The 17390-nt window shown below is 35.2% G+C and overlaps 1 protein-coding gene across 2 annotated transcripts in view; it reads right to left on the bottom strand.

Moving 5' to 3' along the window:
* LOC142413985 (transcription initiation factor TFIID subunit 4-like) overlaps nt 1-17390 on the bottom strand; it is a 148942-nt gene that overhangs the window by 51864 nt on the left and 79688 nt on the right. The window lies entirely within an intron of this gene.

Raw genomic sequence — 17390 nt, forward strand, 5'->3', positions numbered from 1 at the left:
ACCTCTATTTGAAGTAGATCAAGATTTTACTTTACTGAAAAAGGTGTGTGTGTTTTAGGGTTTTTTTCTTTTTTTCTTCTTTTTTTCTTTCCCACACACTTTTAACAACAGTCGAAAATTATTGCATAGTGTTTGAAAAAATCACCCTAGGCAAAGACTAAGCTGGGAACATTTCAGCCCCCAAGATGAATGTTTCTCAAAATAATGAGCATCTGAATACAGTTCTAGAACCTTAATTGGGATACTTTTGACCAAGTGTCTTTCTTACAATAGACACTTATGTTTATTACATCTAATTTCATTATGTTTTAGAAGTTTACTCAAATTTTCCATTAACATTTGCCCTATTACTTTTGACACAATATATGTCAAACTTCTGATACAGAAAATGCCAGGTGCATCCTGCCTTTCATTTTTATTTTTCCCTGAAGAAAAGCCTTAATTGTAATTTTCTCAAGTCATGTACATTACCTAGTTAAATGCAATTTTTAAATAATGATCAGTAAAACTAGAATTTTATCTCCTTACTACTCAAGACCACATACTGTCTGAACTGATTCATATACATTCATAGTCGTAGGTCTAATTTTCTTGGAAGTCTCCCTAAGAGATTGCTCATAGCTTACAAAAAATCAAAAGCATGACAAATTTTGAGTGTGATTTTAGAAATTCTTGTCATTTTTTAGCATATTTTTGTCTCTAGTACTATTTTATTCCCCAAATAGTTTGAAGTTCTTCTCATCCCACTAGTCCCTTTAATCAACTAACGCTCTTTATGGGTATCTATGAACTTCTTTTTGTTAATTCTGTATATTCTTGGTTGGTTGCCTTTTTGATTTTCCAAATACAATGCACTATTTTAGTTTAACTTAAAACCATTTATTTCCGCAACTCTCCAACCATCTCTTAAGCTACATATTCCTATCTATAGTATACAATGTATAATAATTACTTTTTTTAGAAAGATATTCCTCAAATTCCTCTGAAAGTTCTACAACGTGGGGTTTTTTTTTTCTTTTGGTCCTTCCAGTAACCTTAATCATTACATCTCTTCATCCCTCAAAAACTGCTGTTGGAGCTCCAGCACATTTGGTCTGGTTTTGGTTATACTATTCCTCAAACAACTTTGCTCCAGTCACATCAGTTCCAGGCTCTTCTATACTAAGCTGGAGACATTGCTATTTTAAGCCTTGATATTTGTTAGGTCCCATAATGGTGTTTGGTAGATTTGCTGAGCCAAACACAGATCGTTTGAGCAAAGAGTTTCTGAGGTAACGACAACTGCCAGGATCAGCATTAGTAGAGCTGGCAACTTTTTGAGCTGGTAACTTACTTGTAGTAAGATCAGAAAAAGTTCTGAAAGAATTTCCCTAAGATCTATTATTTTATTTTTTGTTATCTGTCTTAGTTTTATTTCAGAGCAACCCAACAATGGACAATTACAAATCTTCTCAAACTGTTCTTCAAAAGAAATGAGACATACTCGTACAGTATAAATATGACTGGTAAGAATATCAGCCAAAAAGGTTGATGGCTTACTCACAGGCTCCTGAATTCAGGTGCAAGGAACAGAAGAATATCCTCACTCGTGGGGCACTGTCAAGAAAGACTGGTTAAGATCTTTTCCCAGGCCCTGTGTTAATCTAAGTGGGGGTTTACTACCCTCCCAAGATTTATAGGATGTTCTCCTTCCCCCCTGAAGTGAGACACTATGTGAGGGCTCCAAAACTGATGCCTTAATGAAGATTAGGGAATATAAAATACAGTGAAAACCTGTATGAATGACAAGTCATGTCTAGAGTTACAGACTAGAGTTACACAGAGCAGCAAACTTGTTGAGCTGTGGCTTTAGTTAGGGAGGTCTGACAGAAACATGGGGATAATGGGAGCTAACTCAACCAAGAAAAGTGAGGAAATACACTTTGCTTTTTTAAAATCATGCACTGGAAAATACAACGGTCAGATGAACCCCACAACCAAGCTTTCTATCAGCTCCCCACACTTGCAGCTGGAGTGCATGCAGTAACTCCCAGAGGCTATGCTGTCCACTGTAACACAGCGTTAAAGGTTGTATTAGAACATGAATCAACTGCTCTATTTTTCAGATGGTGAAGTATCTCTGAAATAACCATTTTGGAAACACCCTTTAAAGAATCCTTCATTGTATCTGAGCAATACAACAGCTACTTGGATAGTGAAAACTCTCCATGGCTGCTACAACTTTGTCTTATTACTATGAGACTCCAATCAAGAATTTTATCTGCATAATCTTTTCCATGCATCATGAGTTTCGATAGCATAGCATGGGCTTTTGGTACTTTTATTTCTATTCCATCCCTGGCACACACTTGAAATCTGAAATAATTAAGAACCAGTACACCAGAACTGTATCAAAAACATGGGGAAAGTATGTTCTTGGTTAGTACATCAATGGAATTAACCGAAGACTGAGGTATGTAGAAAGATCTCAGCCTCACAGAAGTGAAGAGCGACAGTATATCATACCATATAATCCAAGTCAGCCTGAAGCATTTTCCCTATTTTTTCAGAAGAAATATTTCTAATTTTTGGTAAAATTTATCTGCCTATATGCCATCACCACAAAACTTCAGAGCAGCAGAAATTTTAAGTGCATTTAAAATACTAGTTAATGAGAAATTCTGGTAAGAGGCTTTATTAACTAGATTATTCCAAAAGAAACTGCCCGGATTTTGATACCAGTCCTCTACCAGTCTTATGGGAAATCTGCATCTTGAAACTGCCAGCCTCATTTGAGGAAATGAGGCAAATGTAGCAATCTACTAAAAATCATTTGGCTGTAATAAGTAATTTTAATCCAATAGTTAGAGAGAATGGCATTGAAGTCAATTTCTGAAGTGTCATAAACAGATGGGAAATGTGTAGTATAGAGACTGGTTGTGCACTTTTAACGCAATATCCTTTTTTGCAGTCTGGATTGTGGTTTGATCAAGTCTAAGTGACATGACAAAAACAATTTTAATTTATTCTGAAACTATATTCAACTAAAGAATACACAATATAGTGAGTATGCTACTCTTTTCAAAAGTGAGAGTTGAGGCAGAGCGGTATCGGGAACAAAAATAGCCAGACGCCCACCTTCTTCTCCCCCTTAAAAGTTGTGGGGGTAGTACTGGGCGTTCACTTGCAAAATGGAAGTTCCACTGGGGATGCAAAACAAGTTCAAAATTTAAATAATCTACATCTTTTCTATTTTAGACTTAACTATAGCAAAACCGCTACTGTTCATTTCTCCTGCAGATCAAGGGAACAACATACCACAGTGTGGGGACAAAATATTTCAAGCAATTTTTCATACACTGACAAGTAGTAAATTAGGGAATCTTGTAAGTACAATACAGTAGTCACCCCCTTCTATTGATCACATATAATTTACATCTTACAAAGATGTGAATTCTTGCATTCTCACTCCACAAGGAAAATCTCAATGATTTATTCATTTCAAATAAAAAATAGAAGGTAGATGAGAAGAATTACTTCACAGGCTGTAGCTTTCTCAGGGCACTAGTGCTAGGCTCTTCTTTCGCACTGCCCGAAGGGCCTTTGTGTGCAAGTCCCTCTAATTAACAAGGTGAATCATGCAGCAGTTCCCTAATTAGTGAACATGACAAGCCAATGGAAACAAGCAGACAGACCTGGCGTACAGATACGATCAACAAAAGGCACAGCAACACACCATTAAAAAAAAAAAAAATGTGTATTTCATGTAAACAGTAAGAGAAAGTAAGAGAACTAGTGTAATACCTAATTTCCTTTTTCATGTTTTATGCTTATTCCTCATTTATTGCAGATATAAATAACGACACAATACTCAAGGTTTCCAACTGCAAGTCACACGACCTCTCCAAAATCAAAGAGTAGCTATCCTACATGAATAAGCATCTGCTTAAGGGGCATTATTTGTTTTCTCTCTTGTTTTTCTGCTTTAAAGAACTGCAGTTACATCAAGCTTAGCACTTTAAGAATCCCTTAATTAATTCTATTAAAAATTATTTTTCTTTAAATCCTTTTTCACCCATAGATGAAATGAGTGCAATAGTTGCACTATTATTATTGCATTATAGAAATGCCTACATTCCCAATAAGTAATAATTTCTAACTTTTGTATAAGGATAAATAAATAAATAATAAAAGTGAATAATCAAAGAATCAGATTTGCATTAAAAAGGAAATGAGATGATCTAAAATGTAACTCCTTACATTCATCTTCTCAAGTAAAATATTTTTAATCTTTCACTCTTCCTTCTGCTTTCCCAAAAACACTCTCCCCATCTCCAAAACAACACAATGGGGTTTAATTAATTTTCAATTTATTGCAAATTGAACCTTTGATTTAGATCTTAATGATCCTCCAACATATTAGAAGTCTAAAATGTGTGTCACCATCAGCAGAATCTAACTCTTCACAGAAAAATTCCACTATATTCTTTGCTCTCTATTCCTTGGCACATTATAATAAGCCAGGAAAGCTACAGATTATCCCCTCATTACAGGTTCCTCCTCCTCACAATCTTGAAAACAAGTATTTCTGACTTTCCTCTTCTAATTGGCTAAAATTTCCTTATGTTCTAAAATTGATGTTCAAAATACTGATGTCTAAAAAACCCCTCACTTTTCTGACCAGTCCAGTTTTAAAAATATAGGACTAAAATACTGGCCCCTAAATAATAATGTTTCTACACGCCTTTAAAGGTTCTTTTTTGGCTATAAATTTGAAGACTATTTAATGATGTTCTATTATAGAACTGATTAACTGTTTCAAAGCAGTTTTAAATTCAGTGGAAAAATTCACAATAAATACTGTCAGAGATCATGAGCAGAAAGCTAAAATCACTACAAGCTATTTGCTGTGTTCATTTTTTTCCCTTCTTAGTATACGTGAACTTCCCCTAACTTCTCTTAGATCCCACTCAACATAACCATTCTTAGGACAGTGCAGAACAGCTTTAAACACAGGCTGAAAAGTATCTGCTTTTAACATCCAGGCACAATGGATAATCTGCTAACAACTGAACTATGATCTGCCATATGCACAGAGGAAGTATTCAGCAAACAACCTGTCACAAATGCTTACTGTTTCAGTAACCAACTCACCAAAGGACTTCGCTTTATAAAATATGTTACAAACTCTGGCACACAATTTATTATCAAAGACAGCTGTAATTAAATGTGAAACTACTGCAAAAACAAAACAGATTTGGTGCATTAAAAAGCTTTACATTCTTCTTTGCATCTTAAGTAACAAAATCAAAGTGAGGAGACTGGAAATATATGATAAATATGCAAAACCAGAAATTAATGCAAAATCACAAAATTTTTAGTTGATTTTCAAATAATGGTATACATAAACACAGATTATTTTATATATATAATTACAAAAATATTTTGCCTTTAAGTAAAAATGTTAAATGTAGCTGATAACAATAAATCATAATTGACCACAGGAGATGTTTTGATGTAAGATTATATTTAATACCAGAGGGACAAATTCTGTTTGTTTTGAATACTGCTACTGATGTCAATAGAATTACTCCAGAGTTACAATGGTATGACAGAGAAGAATTCAATCTCCAATATTTTAAATATGAGGAACGCACATTTAAGAAGTGACAGGAGCAAAAATGCACTAAGAGGCAAACAGGGCAAAAATAAAAATCAAAACAGTCAGATCGTTCTTGTATTTGCCACATAGCCTACCACATGTTCTCAGCATTCCTTAATGTTGGTATGCCTGCTAAGACAGACATTTCCTTCTCCATCAGATTTAGGGGGTTTGTTTTTCAAATTTCAATACTAACCAGAAATAATCCCTCCACATAGATAGATGGACAGATGAGCATTTTTTACTCAGGAATTATTGTTAATGCCTCAGTTGATATTACCTGAGGATATTTATGAAATGTGCATTTATTAATTTTTTTCTTTTGTACAGCTGAGCAGATCACAGAAATCATCATACATTGTAATGTTCACAGAATCATCGACTGACAAATTTAAGAAACATATGCATTTTAGATAAAATTACAATGTACAAGGTATTTAAATATGCATTATAATTGCTGTAGATCCAAAACATAAAAAAATACAGAGCGGAACACTATCACATATTACTGAAACCCTGGCACCTTCTACTGAGCACCACAACCGCACGCAACACACATAAAAGTTTAGCTCAATAGTGAAGTATATTTTATCTCTATGTAAATCACTGAGATTAAACCTTGAAAAAACTGGGATTAACAACTGGTCTGAGAAAATTGTGCCAGAGACACCCTCATGACCTGAAGTTACCTTTCTCCTCTGAGAAGTAACATCTCCAGTATAATCCAGACCATTGTTCAACTTCTGCATCCTAAAATAACGCACAAGTTTTCAACTTGAGACTAAATTAGAGAACTTTATATGGTTAGCTAGTATAGCTGCACGTTCTTTAGATGTTTTCCATGCAAACTGGAGGTCTGTATCACTCCATCTTGCGGTCACCTAGATCATTAAAAAGCTAAAATAGCTAGAAGATCCAAACAACTTACATTCTTAAAGGGAAAAAAATATCATCCCGTATTTATGTGTTCTGATACACCCTAGTAAACAATGGATTCCCTGAACATATTGCTTAAGAAGGAAAAACTGGAAACTGATAATGACAGACCGTTATTAAAATAGAGAACGATTTTGTTGAATACTGAATTTACTCTTCCTCAAAATAGGAAGCTGAAAGTATTTTACCTAATTAAACAGCAGCATATACAGTGAAGTAGTAATGTATACTCAATAATCTTCTTAATTATTTCCTGTCATAGTAAGACACAATAGATATCCCTACATATTCCACAGGTACCCTATACCTATCTCACTTCTCCAGAGCTAGCAGATGTCCATTAGAGCCACAAAGGGCTGGGCTGCCTTAAGACTAAGGGCTCCTTATGAAAACATATATAAAACTTTTCCAGAATTTAAACATAGATTTTGAAAATAGACAGACAAAATTATCCTATTTCTCATAAAAATGTGCTGTTCTCACCAGTCTCACTTCTATTATGTTTCTTTTAAAGTTAATATTCTCCCTCTCTCCTGTCTTCCTGTACACAGTTAACACCTGAGTTCGGTTTTGATGTTCAGTCTAATTTCCCTTTTTGTATATTTGACACCTTCCTAAAGCTTACTTGACTTGTCTGACATGTTTGCCAGATATGAGCACTTCTTCCAGGATAGATTTTTTTTTTTTTTTTTTTAGTTATTCTTACTTCTTGGGAAATTAATAGATCTTCATGCACCTGGACATGTGAATATGACTTTTAGCCATATAGGGTGAAAACCCCTTCAAAAACCTGATAGCATGTCAAAAAAGAAGATTAAGAGAAATCTTCAGAAATCTACATGGTTTTATTTCTGCTTCAAGAATATAAACGTCTGTTCCGAATATAAATAGATTGACTAGTTGCGAAGGGAAAGGACAGAGAAGTGTAAGGAAGCCTACTCTGTACTTCAGATTGCTTATTTAGATTTTCACATGGCTGTGCAGAGTCAATAAACCTATGAACTGTAATTGCATCATACTGTTTTTCATTTTGGTTCACTTCAATCCTACAGATACTGAGATATCAGTCTTAAGGAAGCTGTAACACCTCAGTATACAGACACTCATCAGCACAAACATGTAATACACTTTCCCGTTCCAGAAAACCCCATTTACATCTTTCTGACCATTTCCATGGAAAACCAGAAGTTAACCACCAATTCAGCAACAATTTTCAATGCTAAATGAAAACAAGAAGTTTTACAAATCATTATTCAACTGGCTAATAACATTAAAAATACAGTAAAACCTTTCAAGTGTTTACATTTTAGAGATAATCATATCTACCTTTAGTAAACACATACTTGAGGGAAAAATGACCATCCTGTTTACATTGTGAATGGCAATAATACATTTTATTTATTTAAAAAATTACTATTACTAAAGGGGAACTACTTTTTTGGGGTATATTGAGAAGCATCTCATTATTCAACTAGGATGATGTAACTGTTGGGAGACTTTCACAGGCTGACACAATGGTATTTTTAATGACAAGACCAAACTAAAAATAGGAAATAAATGCTAACACCTATCACCTAACCTTTCATGACCTCTACACGTCACTGACCAGCCACCTGTAGTTTGGTGTAGTTTAGGAGAAGAGGATGCATATAACTTAGCTACAGACAGAAATGTTTGCTATTTACTAAGTCAAAACTGACACTTTTTACCCTACTGTTAACTGTATTAAATATTCCTTAAAACTCTACCACAATAAACTACCTGAAAATGACAACAAAGCTAATGTTCACGTTACTCCACAACAATTACATACATACCTAAGTACATAAACATAAATTGTCACATCTCAGCACAGACAGACAGGAAATGCTGACGAACCTTGTAGGAAAATTATAGCATACCTTTACAAAGCAGATTTGCAGAACCAGATTATTTCTTTGTATTTGATTTTACAATCTGCTAAATAAAATATTCTTCAAGAGAGCTGTGAAAATTAATGTCTTGTGTATCTTATAAATTACTTGGAGATACACAAAAGTATTGCATGCACATATATCAACTCTCTCAAAAATGTGCTGGCAAGGAAGTTTTGAATTACTCTTTTAAAAATTTTATTACTATAGTTCCAACTTCAGCTTTAACTCTGCTCCCATGAACTCTTTCATCTTCCACTAACAGGCTAGAAACGGATCACAGATTTGACAAAATGCAGCATGTTCTACGAAATGTATGCATTTCAAACGAGGTCCTGCCATTGTAAGATGACAGAACATGCAAATACCCTTCCAGACTACAGCCGGGAAGTAGATGTGGGGACCACGGGTAGACCTTTGTATGTGGGTCTTGCACAAAGAAGAGACTGAAGATTTGTCAGCAGGAGGTATGCAGCTGATTGCTGATGGCCAGCTGCCTGCTGCCGGTGCAATGTGCAGCACCCAGACTGAGTGGGCAGAGGAACAGAAGATTTAGTAGGTGCGTCTCAATCCCCTTAGGTTATATCATGTGACGTGGAGCGCCCGGAGGAACTGGGGGCAGATGAAAGCTGGCAGCTGTGTGCTGCCTCAGGCGCTCCGAGGCTGCCAAACAGGGCTTACAAACATGTTAGCTCAGCGGCAGAATTAAAGCCCTTATTCAGGTTTATTTTGGAGTAAGAAACCAATGTGCATACAGAGGATGGGGGAAAACTTGCCCTGCAGGCTGAAGCCTAAGTACACCTTGACCTCTCCTTGCAAGCTTCTATATTGTAGGGCAGGCTTGACTAAGGGACCAAAACATCTAAATAATAATTTAGATTGTTGTCCAAGCAACCTCCTCAGTTTCTGACAAGCAGACACAGCTGACATTTGCTGCCCTCTACTTATTAAATAGGCAATCATATTCTGAAGTCTAAAGCGCTATTATTTTGCCAGATCAGCAGGGAAGTAAATCTGTTGCAGTGTTCAGATAAAACAGTTACGTGATTTTTCCACGTTCATGGCTTGCTCCAAATGAATGTATCTTTTTTTTTTTTGGCTGTGCCAGTGTGACAAAGAAAGCAAACTGGAAATTCAGTCTTGAGATCTTCCTTGCAGAAACTCATCTGACATATATATCTATACATGTATATATTTAGATATATAAAAATAATTTAAAAAATCTTTTGGAAAAGGAAGTACCATTGCATGCATTCCTCACTGCCTCTCGGGGAAATTCTGGATGCAATTGTCAATACTCAGGAGAGGCAAAGCCAAACCATCCTTATCAGAAATCTCACACTGCAAAGGTGGAAGAAAACAGTTTCCTTATCTCTCCACTGAGGTCTGCTGTCTGGGCACCCAAAAGTGATTAGAAAAAGGGGGCTGCCACCCTCCACCTGTTTAGCAGTGCCTCAAAATCCAAAAGCAGTAGCACTGGTTATTCTTATAGACATGGAAGGAAAACTGCAGGGGATCTGAAGGGCTGAAAATTCTGTTACTTTCCTGTGGTGGAAAAGTCAGACACCACCTTCAGAGAATTCATTCTACAAGAGAAAGTTCCTGCTCAAGTATTTTGGTGAGATTCAGAAAAGCAAAGTCACCTTCAGCTTCAGAAACTCTTTACAAAAAGCTTATACCATTCTAAACCCAAGTTCTGGAAATTCACATCGAAGTAGCCCTGTTGCTTTATAATGAGAGACTACTTGTTACAACAATCTTTTATTAGGCAGGACTCCATTGGTGTGTATGCAATCTGGAAGACAATGTAAACAACACGGATGGATTTCTCCTCCCTTGCCTTCTTTTCAGCTTTTTGAAAAAATGAAATCCATTACAGCAGAATTTGTAACACATATTGCTCTTTTGGAAATATTCAAACACAAACCAAATATATTTCACAACAGAGCTAAACTCTAATTTGAAAATGAGTCTCAAGTCTTCCTCACTAGTTTTATTTGAAAATTGGAGTACACACTTACTTAAAACTTCATTGGGAAAGGTGAGAAAACAAGTTAAGAATCCCAAAAAGAAAAGCCAACTTTTACAAATGTATACAACTCTTACTTGTTTAATGTCCCCAAATTCTCAGAGAGCCACGTGGGAACCTTTTGGTAGCAAGGTAAGACAATTACTATATTTCATTTGTGTACATAGCTGCCAATGTCTCAAATGGCAGATTGCATCAGTACATTTGCATTTGTCATACAAAATCTAAGGAAATTACACTGCTACTGTGTTAATTTGAAGGCTATCTTTCAAATACCTCTTCTAGAGTGACTTTTACCCTGACACGAGACATCAGCTAAACAACGAACAATGCTTGACTAGACAGCTTGCTTTCTTGTTCCTTTCTCTTGTCATACTCACCTGTCCCATTTTGTTTCGCATTAGCCCCCATTCTCCAAGGTATGCAACCTCATTTACCTGTACTTATAAACACCCCGCATACAAAGACTCACAAATCTGATACAGATCTTCGTGAGGTAGGACTACACATGGATACAATACTAATGACCCTTCTCAATTTGTATGTATTGCATTCAATTTCTATGTAACTTTAGTTAGGGAGTAAACGAAGTTCTAAGAATTTGTTTTCTAGATAGCAAGTATAAACAAACATAAAAAGAGTGTTCTTTCTTTAAATTATAAAGATGTATCAAGTACAAAACCAGTTTGTTACTTAAGAAAGGCCATGCATTTAGCTCATACATCAGTAAAACAGCATTTGCTTTTAGAATGCTAAAAACAACAGTTGTCATCAGTCACAAAAAATAAGCATTCATGTTAACTAAACAAGAGCTAGGCAGTGTATGACACTAAAATGAATCACTGTGGAACTCCACCAATATGATTTTGTAGAAGGAAATTACTATGTTGGACAGGATTGGATTTAATTTAGATTTCTGCTAGACTAATGAGGTAATCTCGGGTCAAGCTTGGGTTAGAGAAAAGACAAAAAAAAAAAAACTAGCCCTTGTCTTAACTCTAATTAATATACATTTTACCTAAGCAGGAATAAAACAATTTGATTCAGTTGGAAAATATTACAGCCATTCCTTTGATCCCTTGCAATTTTTCCGTCAATTACCCAGTTTTCTGACTCTCTGTACAGCAAGGGTAACACCACACTTCATCTTCAGCCAAACAACTGCTATCGCTTCTGCTCTAAGCACAGGAAAACAGGCTGGAAGTGTCATGGTCTTCAATTTTACAGAGAGATATGCAAAAGTTCTGGTGAATAGTAAGTCTACTATTGCCTGAAGTTCTTCTGGACTTGTAGAATTCATAGCAGGGTAATACCTTATCCTTGGAAACACAGGAAATTTTTTGGCAAAACCCACTGTCTTTAAACTAAATATAAAAGATCATATCGATATCAAGATCTACACACCAAGATTAATATGCCATAAATTTATTACTGGTTATAGATCTTCTTGTTTCTTCAGCAGCGGTATTTGCATATGCAAATATAATACCATTCCTCTCCTGTCCTTTCCAGGAGTTCATAAACAACTGCAGTTATCAGAATTTGTGACTGTTATTGTAATATATCTGTACACCTAAAGTAGTATCTACTCAAAATGAAAAAAATACAGTTAACATTAAAGCAGTAAGCTTGATAACGCAGCAGGATTTTCATGAAAGTATTTTGACTGATAACAGACAGGACCACTTCTCTCTGAGATGCAAGTTTAATTAACATTCGAAGTCACTGCAACAGCTTTATAACTTCAGGAAAATCTTGTACTCTAAAGCCAAATCCATGGCAGTGTTGCATGGGCTTAGACAGTACTGGAATAGTCTATGCATTTTTCTGAAGCATTTTTCTGGGTACAAGCAATAGACCTGTGGTAAAGGGAGAGTGTAAACAAAGTTATCTAACCTTCTACATGCATTGACAAAAATGCTTGCATTCCTTCTGCATCACAGCTATAGCATTGGTAACGTGATGCAGAAAACTATTTATGGAACAACTCAGTTCTGAGGAATCATTATTGCCTAAATGTTGCACTACCATTACTTCAGGTATCATATTCCTAGCTTTTCCTTCTTTCTACCTACTGACCCCTCAGATGGGTTAGAGAGCTAAGTGGAAATTTATTTTAAACTTATTTCTGTCCAAGTGCTCCATTTCTCAGTGGAATGTTTTATAAGAAACCTTTTTAAGAGAAGATTGTTGCTTTTGAATCAATATTTTTGTGTCAGGCATGATAAAATAGAAAACTTCTTTAGACTTCTCATCACAAAAGATACTGCATTACTAGTACAATCTTTAAGGACTTCGGTTTTGCTAAAAAAGTGAATAAATGAACATACCAAACAGAACAAAATCCTTTTCCTTTGCAGTAACGCCTTATGAAAACAGGGATAACTGCAGTAAACTATTATTTAAATATTTTAAAAGAAACCACTCCTACCTTGTTGATAAATAAATATTAATGTGGTGAGAAGAAATTATTATAAACAGTGTAAAACTGTTTTCATAATCTAATTGTTAAATATATGATGCTGGAGTTTCAGTAATATTGCTATGACATTACCTTTTTATGTGGGATTTAAAATTTCTAAGGCAGTGTTAGAGCCGCATAAGGTTTACATCATGTGATGTACATATTTCATTATTATTTTTAACTAAGAGAAGGATCCTATGACTTCTTATAGAACTCTATCTGCTAACAGTCCAGATACTTGTGTGCATATAACTCAGAAAAGGATACAGTTCAAAATCTAAAACTTAGCTGAGTAAGACTCTTGTTACAGAAGACATTGTAGACACGGGGGATAACAGTACCAAAGCAGAGCGGTTACCACAATGCTACAGTGGATACCACTCCTTCTGGGAGTATGGAAAAAACCTGCCCCTGGTCTGCTTATGCAAGAACAGGGTACTCCCAAAGCTCCCAGCCAGCGTAACAGTCACAACAGCAACCTGCTTAAATACATATCACTGTTAAAGGACTTTATCCAATCCTAGAAAGATGGGCTATCTGTGCTGATAAAGATATGTAAAGGGCTGTCTTCTGCCTTCCCTTGAAATCGGTTAAGGTTTCTATATTCTGAGTATCAACAGGTCTGAGATTTCACTTGCGTGGTTGACGAGTACATCTGAGAATAGACTCAACTGAGTGTTATCTAAACTGATCTAGGTCCCTGGATACATGCCCAGACATTTATGGTGTCTGGTTTAAGTCTTTATTATTATGCAATATTCTTGGTTGGTGATGACACAAAGATTTTTACCAAGTTAATCTTTCAGGATCAAACTCAGCTACTTGACTTTTAATTTAAAAGATTTTTAGCCAATAGACACTGAATATGTAGAAAAATATCCAGATGTTTAGGATTTTACCTTTCCTGTCTTTCTTTTAAATATTTGGTATTATTAATTACTAGGTGTTGACTCAATTATTCCTAATCTTGATCTATTCCTGCTATCAGTTATATGGCCTGTTTTATGTCCTATTTAATGAACGCTTTCAATGGAAATTAGAGAACTCATAATTTCTTTAACTTGTATTCGTGACTTTCCATGCTTCCAACAGACTACATAAATCACAGTGTATTTTCTAAAACTTGATTTTAAAGGCTTTAATCATGTCATACGAAGTAGACACTGCTCACAAATGATACTATTTCTTACATTAAGTGGTACTAACAGTCAAACATTTCAGATTTTATGTTACAAAACAATGTAACAAGTAACAGCTGAAGAGCAGCATTTTTCCCTGAAATAGTCTCAATGGAAAATATTTTTCAGTAGTTTATTAAACAGGTTTACTATTAAAACAATCATGTAAGTCCACTGACAAAAAGCTGCACCAATTTAAAAGTGTGAAAGTAAATGGAGAGTATTAAGCAATATAACCCCCCACAGGCACATTTATCCTACTGCTTTCACTCAAGTCCATTTGAAACAGGTTAATGCTAAAGCAAAATAAGTCAATCAAACTGAAATAAGAGTGGGTTTGCACTGACTTAACTAAAACAGTGCTAGTCTGTGTGTGAATGAAACCTGACTGTTATGTCTAGTCTCTGCAGTAAGACCATATGTAGATGGACCTTCTGTTTGTTTTGTAAGGATTTAAACGAAGTTTAAACTTGATTTATGCCAGTTTGGTTGAAACAATATGCAGAGTGGTTTGAAGACTCGCTAATAAATGGAGTAAGTCGGAGTTACAGAACAAACCAAAAAATAATCTTCACCTTACCAAATTCATTTTTAAATATGTTTAAAGGACATAGTGATCTCCCTGTACATTTTCTTGATGACACCAATAAGCAAGAAGGGAACTTCTTAATGGTAGGTCTATGAAAGAAATTGAACTAATTTTTTTTTTCTTTTTAAATTAGGAAGAAAACCAGAGCGTCATGGAATGAAGGACTCCAAAACATTCATAAAGGAGAATGTTTTGGAACAAATACCCTTTGCTAGTCTTCTTTCCTCCCCCTTCATCCTATTATCCTTGTGTTGGTACCTTTATTTTGCGTTCCAAGACAATGTTTTCTAGAGTTCTTTCAATGTTTTGAAAAGTTTTTTCTTAAAGATTTAAAAGACTTTCTTAAAGACTTTAAATTACTTCCTTTGGTATTTCACTTTCTCCCTCTGACTTTTGTCTTCATTAAGTATCATGGGCTATATTTTCTTTATCAGACTTCATATGTTGGTTACATTTGTTTTATATATTCATCCATTTCTATCTGGGAGGGAACCAGGGTATAGTATCGATCACACTCAGTTTTGAAGAGGACAGTTCCAGACTGCCTGGTTAGCAGAAGGAATGCAGCAGTGTCACTATTCAAATGCAGGTACACTGCAAAGTTTGAAACATTATCCATTTCCAGAATATAATAATCAAATTATCAGCTGCTTTGCGATATGAAAAAAACCCAACTATCTGACAATCATATCATTAAACAAGTAACACAAGCTAAAAATGCTGCAGGTTTCTTGGATGCCCTCTTTATGCTTTTTAAAACACTACCTAGTAGCCACTTTACTACTGGCCAGAAGAATATCTGACCAACAAAGGTTTTCAGGCAACATTCAAGACACTGAAATCATGGAAACACAGCTTCAAAACCAGCTTATTATCAAAGCTGACAGTATTATGTTCATCAGCTTATACAAAACCTGGAAGAAACCCAATTTCTCTCTCAGTTATGGGTCATATGCACATTTAAAGAGTAGCCCAGCTGGCAGTGAAGTTTTGAAATTTTTATAGGAGTTGATTAAAAACTTTTAATTTCAGGTAACAAAGCCATGCCAAAGACACTCTATCTAATCGACCTGTTATACTATAAAATTGGTTATCTTTTATTTTGGCAGTGCCAATACAATTTGAGAGAACAGCATATATTCGGTATCCAATGCATAAAAAAATATGAACAATTTTAAACCAAACTCTTGCCAGTCCCACTTCTCTGCTCCCCTTTGCACAAGTTAATGCAAAAGAATATTTTTTTATTAAATATATTTGAATATTTTAGGTGAAAGTCTCTAAACTAGTTGAAGAAAGAGCTTTAGAACCCTAATCACCAAAAAGAGAGACATGCTTATATTTCTTATGGTTTCAAATATGTAGAAAGAAATTCAACTTCAGAGAGAGGCATAGTGCCAGCAAATTATACACTTTCATTAGAAGGGTGGAAAAAAAGGCAGGGCTAATGTACAGAACAATAGGGTACAGCACTCAAACAGAAAACCTAGTATTCATTCTGCATTTACTCAAATATGTTATTATATCCAGGAACGCTACTACTTTAAAATCACATACCAGTTTTGATCTAAGCACCAAAATATTTGCTACCTCTTTACTAATACCACTATTACCATTACTCAGAATATATTTCATACACTTTCTTTTATTCACATGTCAGCACAGCATCACTCCCTCTAGTGGGTAAGAAACACAGCTTATACGGACAACCCAAATTTTCATACAAGGGAGAAGTACTCCTGCATCTACACTGGCTAGAGTGCAAGTCTTCTATCACAGCTATAAAGAGAACCACTGTTTCACTCTGACTACTAGAAAATGTTTTTACTAGCCCTGTTGTTTGCTTTTGCTTCCTCGAGTTTCCAATGGCCAAAAAAGAATTACAATGAATGCAAATATTGTGGCAGCAAGAAATGCATTTATTTCTAGCTTGCTTTCACTTCCAGCAGCATGGTAGTTTTAGTTCTCAGCTCAACAGCAAGTTTTGCCTGCCGTCAATTATTTTCACAAATCTGATTCTTCCTTTGCATATACTGGCTACATACTAAACTCAAGTAGTATTAAAATCCTGTGTCTTTTCCTGCCAAATAACTTGGTTACTCTATTTCATTTGAATACTTGCTTGACAAACCCAACTCTGGAAACACTAAGGCATGGCCCAATGTTTACAAGAACTCATTTCAGCAAATCTTACTGCATAATGAAAAAAAAAGACAAAACTCAACCACATACGTGGATTTTTTTGACTGTTATATATATAAAATCTGTATAGCTAACGGAACTATAGAATACTGCCAACAGGAAAACAAAACAGGAAGAATGGGTCAATACAAAATAACCTGTTATATGCATTTTTCTGTATATATTACCTTCTAATGTATAATTATTACCTTCTAATGCATATATCCAAAGAAGCTGGCTAAAAAAAAACCAACATCAGTTTGCTGCAAATGACGTTGCTAATTTTTCAAAATAGGAATGACTTTCTGCTGATAGATATTTTAGTCTAATTGATTTAAGTTACAACCCGATCCTAAGCCATGAGATGCCTTAAGCAAAGGACAGCCACTCTCATTTACAGCAAATTAAGGTACTCAGTAGTTCACAAATTGTTACTCTTAGAATAACATATCAAAACTT

The sequence above is a fragment of the Mycteria americana genome, chromosome 8 (genome assembly GCF_035582795.1).
Source record: "Mycteria americana isolate JAX WOST 10 ecotype Jacksonville Zoo and Gardens chromosome 8, USCA_MyAme_1.0, whole genome shotgun sequence".
Taxonomy (NCBI): Eukaryota; Metazoa; Chordata; class Aves; order Ciconiiformes; family Ciconiidae; genus Mycteria; species Mycteria americana.